A 5,690-nucleotide genomic window follows, 5' to 3' on the forward strand; every position below is an offset into this window, starting at 1 on the left:
ATCTAATTTTGTGAGATTTACACTCTATTTTCCTGTCAAGCAAGTTGTATTAGTGCCAGACAATCACCTGAGCTTCTGGATGCTTCTCTGAACCTCTTGAATTTTTCTTCTTGCTATCTGAAATTCATGCCAGATAAGCCTTTTTGTAGAGAGCATGTACAGACTCGTCTATTTTCATATAAGAAAGCGATGCAGTGAGCCAGGTCAGGGGTTAAGCCCTCATTCTCAGAGTGGTGTTGAGCTCCTGGTGAAATATTATCATCATTTCCTCAGAATAGAAAAGCAGTTATCTCAAGTTTTTAATGCCATTAACTATTTATACATTTATGTATAATACATATATTTATTGTACCTACGAGGTGTGCTCTCTTTGGGAAGTACAAAGCTATTTGAGACGTAAGTTGTTCGTTTTTTTGTTTTCCCACAAATACTGTGACCCTTTGAGCAGGAAGGTCTATGTTTTACTAACATCTAGAACAAGCAGCTAACACGGTGTCTAAGATGTAGTCAATAAATATGAAATAGGTAAATGAACACATTTTTAAGGAAGGGCCAGGACATGAACAAATAGAAAATTTTCATTTTCAGTCACAAAGCCACAACAGACATAAAAATGATACAGACAACAAGTGCTACGGTCATTCAAAGAAGGCATAGAATTGATACAACAAGGATCTCCTCTATGGCACAGGGAACTGTACTCAATATTTTGTAATAACTTATAAGGGAAAAGAATCTGAAAACGGAATCACTGTGCTGTACACCTGAAACAGACACGACATTGTAAATCAACTATATTTCAATTAAAAACCAAACAAACAGACAACAGCAACAACAAAAAACCAGAGAGGTCATAGAAGTTCTTATGAGATTCCAGAAGAGAAGAGAAGCCAAATGAGGACGGGAGAGGAGGCTTTTGAATCAGTTCAGAGGAGAAGTCACAGAGGAACTAGTCTTTGATCTGAACTTGAGATTAAGATTAAGATGAATTAATCTGAATTAATTAAGATTGCAACACAGGGATATTACAGATGAAGGTAATCACATAAACTTACTATACTGAAACTTGCAGAGGTTATGAGTATTGTTCAAGATCCCAAAGCAAGTGCATTGTGGAATCAGAATTTTAAGTGAGGCCTAATGAACTAAAAACAAAGAAACACAGAAACAAGCCCTTCCTGTGACACCACGTTGCCTTTGAAGTCGTTTTTTTTTTTGGCGGGTTGGCAGAAACTGGTTCCAGTGTTTCTTGCAGGAATGACTGGCCATAGGACTGGGCGTCGTAGCTTCCTGCCAGGCGGCCGAAGGTCGCAGGCAGGTGGGTCACTGGGACACACGCGGAGGGGCTCCTGCCCGGCTCCCTGGCTGCTCAGTGCCCCTGCCCCAGAGCGGGGGTGGGGGCCCCAAAGCAGCCTTGTCTGAGTCCCCTGCCACTAGAGAGAGTATTGGCCCAACACTTGTAGAAAACGGGGACCTCGCTGGCAGTTCAGTGGAGGGACACAAATAAATCTTTGCCGACTTTCTGCTGAAGCTCACGAGGGTTCACTCCTAAGCCTCTTACAAGGTCAGCTGCCGAGGCTGCGAGAGATGAGTCAGGGCTCGCCCTCCACCACGGAGAGATCGCTGGTTAAAGCGCTCACGAGGGAGTGAACCGCGTGTCCGCACCGACACGCATGGGCAGACCTCGCCGATGCCTTCTGTTCGGGGTATGAAGCCCTCTCCTGCCTCTTCCAGGCTCTCTAGAAAGCATGTGCAGAGCCTCCCACCCCACCCTCGGACTCCGCGGGCCACAGCTGGAGGGACCAGCCAAGGAACCGTGGCAGGAAGAGGCCAGAGGTCAGCGGGCCTCGGCCGGAGCCCGTCAGTCGGTCCCCATTCACACACCGCCAGACGATCCTCTTGACCTGGGCAGTAGCCGCCAACCGACCGCTGAGGTGAGCCCGGTGCGCGCTTGGCTACCTGGCATGGCTGGGAACCCCAGGATCTCCTGGCAGAGGCGGGCATTCTCCTGGGCCGGGTCCGCGGGCGTCTGCGTGTGCAGGGCCTGAACCACCTTGGCCAGGACGATCTGGCACAGGTTGAAGAGGCCTGGGGGGCGGGAGGAAGGAGACGGGGGGCTGGCACCGTGTCCAGGCCGTGCTTTCCAGCCGGGCAGACCGGAAGCCCCATTCCCTTCCCTCGGTCCGGCCGCATCTGGGTTGGCCTCCCGGGACTTGATGAGCTTGTCCAGCAGCTCCTGAGGGACGGTGCTGCCCGTGCCCCACCAAGACTGGCAGCAGCGCCAGGGCCTCACAGGGCACGGCGCCCCCGGCCCCAGAGCCTTCCCTCTGGTTCTCATCACCGACTGTCACCAGACTTGCATGCAACGTTCTTTTCTTTTCTCTTGTCTTCTTTACGTCCCTCAGCCACGCAATGCGGTGAAGCCCTGACGCTCGCTGCCGCGTCGATACACCCTGAGAACACGATGCTCAGCGAGAGAAGTCATACACAGAAGGACACACAGGGCGTGACCCCACTGAGGAGAAACGTCCAGAGCAGGTAGATCCACAGAGTCAGCGAGTGGGTTCCTGGTTGTCAGGGGCTGGCGAGGGGATGGAGTGATAGCTAAGGGCGTGAGGGACATTTTCGGGGTGACGGAAATGGTCCAAAGCAGTAGTGACGTCTGTACAGCTCAGTAAACTGTCCCCACACGCCCCGGTGCAGCCTGTGAGAGCATCGCTCTCAGGCTGAAGGGCTGACCACAGGAAGACTGAACGAGCAGTGGGTCCTGGGCCCAGACGCTCAGCTGGCGCCCCCCACGTGGGGAAGTCACTGGGACTTGCTGAGCCTCCACGGAGACTGGCAGCAGCCCCCGAGCTCACAGGGCACTGCGCCCCCGGCCCCAGAGCCTTCCCTCTGGTTCTCATCACCGGCTGTCAGCAGACTTGCAGGCAACGTTCCTTTCTTTTCTTTTGTCTTTTTTCAAGGCAGCTCTTGAGCACATGTATTTAACATGCAGGGAACCAGCCCTGACTCCTTGATCTGGGTCTTCCAGCCTCTAGAGCCTCGAGGACATCCATTTCCGTTGTTTACGCGCCCAGTGCCTGGGGTTTGATGATGGAAGCTGACACCGAGGGCGTCACCACGTGCGGGGTGATGTCAGTGAAAGAATCCCATGGCGAGGGCCTGCCTGAGGACCACGCACGCCCGGGCCCTCCCCGCCCCCTGCCTGCAGCCCTGCGCCTGGGAGCGGAGCTGGTGCATCGCGTGCCCGACGTCGTGGAAGTTGGTCTCCCGCTCATCATGCTGCAGCAGGGAGGGCAGGTTGGGCGTAGGCTTGGTGAAGTTGGCCACCATGGCCACGATGGCGATCTGGCAGCTCCCATCGTGCTGTAGGCAGCCCGGCTGCAGGCCGAAGCAGGCCGCGTGCCCGGACTTCCCCACCCTGTGGAGGGACGTGGATGGGGCCCCGCTTCCACAGAGGAGCCCCGGCCCACGGCCGACAGGTTCCCCCACGCACGCACCGAGGATAGAGGTCAGGTAGAACTTGCCGATGGATGACCTTGCCCGAGGCCGCGTCCCAGACCGTTTAGAGCCTCACGTCTTCGTGACACATGCTGGTGCCCTCCTCCAGGTCGAAGGTCAGCCCCAGCAGCTCCTGGGAGATGCCCAGCAGCCCGCGTGTGAGCGCCTGCATGGGGAAAGCCTCATTGAGCAGGTACTGGTCCACGTGGTAGCGCGTCTCCTCCCCCTGGTTCATGTAGTAGCGCAGGTCCCAGGCGTTGATGGGGCCGTCAAAGTGCAGGCCCCGCCTCTGGCACTCGGCCTTCTTTAGCTCCAGGATCACGGCCGCTCCTGCTCCCCGAGGGGCTTCAGCTTCTGGGCCAGCTCACCTGCGGGCGGAGGGGAGAGGCTCGGCTACGTCCCTGGGGCGGCCCCCCAGCCACCCCCGACCCTGCGCCCCTCGAGGCAGAATGAAGGGTCTGGGAAGGTGACCCCCAAGGGCTGACACAGTGGGGTCTCAGGCAGCACCACGTCCGGTCAAGGTCCGCCTGACCCCGTCCCCACTGGGACTCAGGGGGAGGCGGTGTTACCTAGGACAGTGGCCACCACCTGGCTGGTCTTGTCCATGTTCATTTCCAGCACGGAGTCGGCATGCGTGCGGAACCCCAGCAGGCGGGACTTCAGGGCCTGCAGCCTCACCAGCTCCCTGAGGATCACGCAGTTCTCCTGGAACCCAGAGACGGAAGGCGCTGGGGACCGAGGGCCACGCCCTCCCCGCGGGCCCCGGGCCAGGTCTCTGCAGGCGGGCAGGGCTCCCAGGCCACTGGTGGGCACAGCCAATCCCCCTCCCTCCTCCTCCTGGCCCGGATTTCTAGACACTTTGGTGCTCTCCTAACACGTGGTCTTTATTAACACAGGTCCTTTTGGAACCGGAAACGGCATGAACGTGATGGGCTCTAAGGCCAAGGGCAGGAAGAAATGCGGCCAGTCTTTCCAGGAGCCACCAAGGGGCCTCCCCGGGCTCAACAAGACAAACACGGCTGCCGTGCAGACAGTAGCTCAACCCCACGGCACCCGAACACCCAGCCCCTGGACGGTGAGACACCTGTTGCTGCAGGTGGCCCGTGGCTCACTGATGAGGCCCGGCCCCAGGCGTACGCCACCTTCTCTGGGGCCACCTCTCCGGTCTGCAGTGGGGTTCTCCTGGGAGCCCCCAGTCACCACAGGACCAGCGTGGCCTGTCTGTAGCCCAAGAAGGTGGGGACACAAGACTGTTCCCCGTGCCCCCCGCATCACCCGCGAGGCCGAGCGAGCACCAGTGGTGTCTTCGGGGAAGATGAAGGGCTCACGCACAGCCCCCATCTACAGAAGCACAGACTGCAGCCACATGCGCTATGGAACGAACACAAGTGTCCATGCAGGACCCGACGTCTGAATGTCAAGGCCATGCCCGGGCCACAGTGAGAAGGTGCATCCCCCATGCAAGCCACAGAGAGGGGATGGGGGGTCCATCTGCGATTCTGAGCTCATCGGGTATCACCCCAGAGGGAGAGGGAGAGGGAGAGAGGTAGACAGAAGTACAGAGGGAGAGAAAGAGAGAGGGGGGGAGAGATGTCTCTCCCTTCCCTGGGGGTTCTCTAGTGCAGCCAAGGCTGAAAACCACTGCATTTTGGGAGATGGGTCCTCGTGGAAGAGTTAAATAGTAGCTCATGGCATTATCGACACATACTAAAAAGGCCCCAAATCTTGGGGAGTCAGGGAGGGGAGTGTCGGCTGCCTCGTAAATGAGGAGAGATTGGGCATCAGGGGAGGTGCCTGTGCAGCCTGCGCCCAGGGCCCCGCAGACTTCATCTCCCAGTGGTGGTCCTGGGCTGGAAGTCAGCGGGGAGGTCAGGCTGTCCAAGCATCAACGTTGACTTCAGGGCTGATCTAAAAGGCGCCTGGTGTTTGTTGAAGCAGAAAAAAGAGAAAGCAGTAGGGAGAGGATGGGAGTGGGAGGGGGAGGGAGCCCCCCTCCTCAGCACTTCTACCCCTCTCCCTCTCTCTCTCCCTTTCTCCCTCTCTCCCTCTACCTCGCTGCCTCTCCCTCTCCCTCTCCCTCCATCTCTCCCCCTGCCTCTCTCCCTCCCTCTCTCCCTGTCTCTCTTTCCCTGTCCCTCTCTCTCTCTCCCTCTTTCCTTCCCCCTCTCCCTCTCCCCCTTTCCCTC

At 57.3% G+C, this 5,690-nt stretch overlaps 2 pseudogenes; one reads left to right on the forward strand and one right to left on the reverse strand.

The window, feature by feature from the left end:
- Window positions 1–213: 213 nt before the first annotated feature.
- On the reverse strand, window positions 214–4,845 carry LOC132598020 (neurolysin, mitochondrial-like; annotated as a pseudogene).
- Window positions 4,846–4,877: 32 nt separating this feature from the next.
- LOC132598021 (serine/arginine-rich splicing factor 3 pseudogene) overlaps window positions 4,878–5,690 on the forward strand; it is a 3,886-nt pseudogene continuing 3,073 nt past the window's right edge.

The sequence above is a fragment of the Globicephala melas genome, chromosome 10, assembly GCF_963455315.2.
Source record: "Globicephala melas chromosome 10, mGloMel1.2, whole genome shotgun sequence".
Lineage (NCBI taxonomy): Eukaryota > Metazoa > Chordata > Mammalia > Artiodactyla > Delphinidae > Globicephala > Globicephala melas.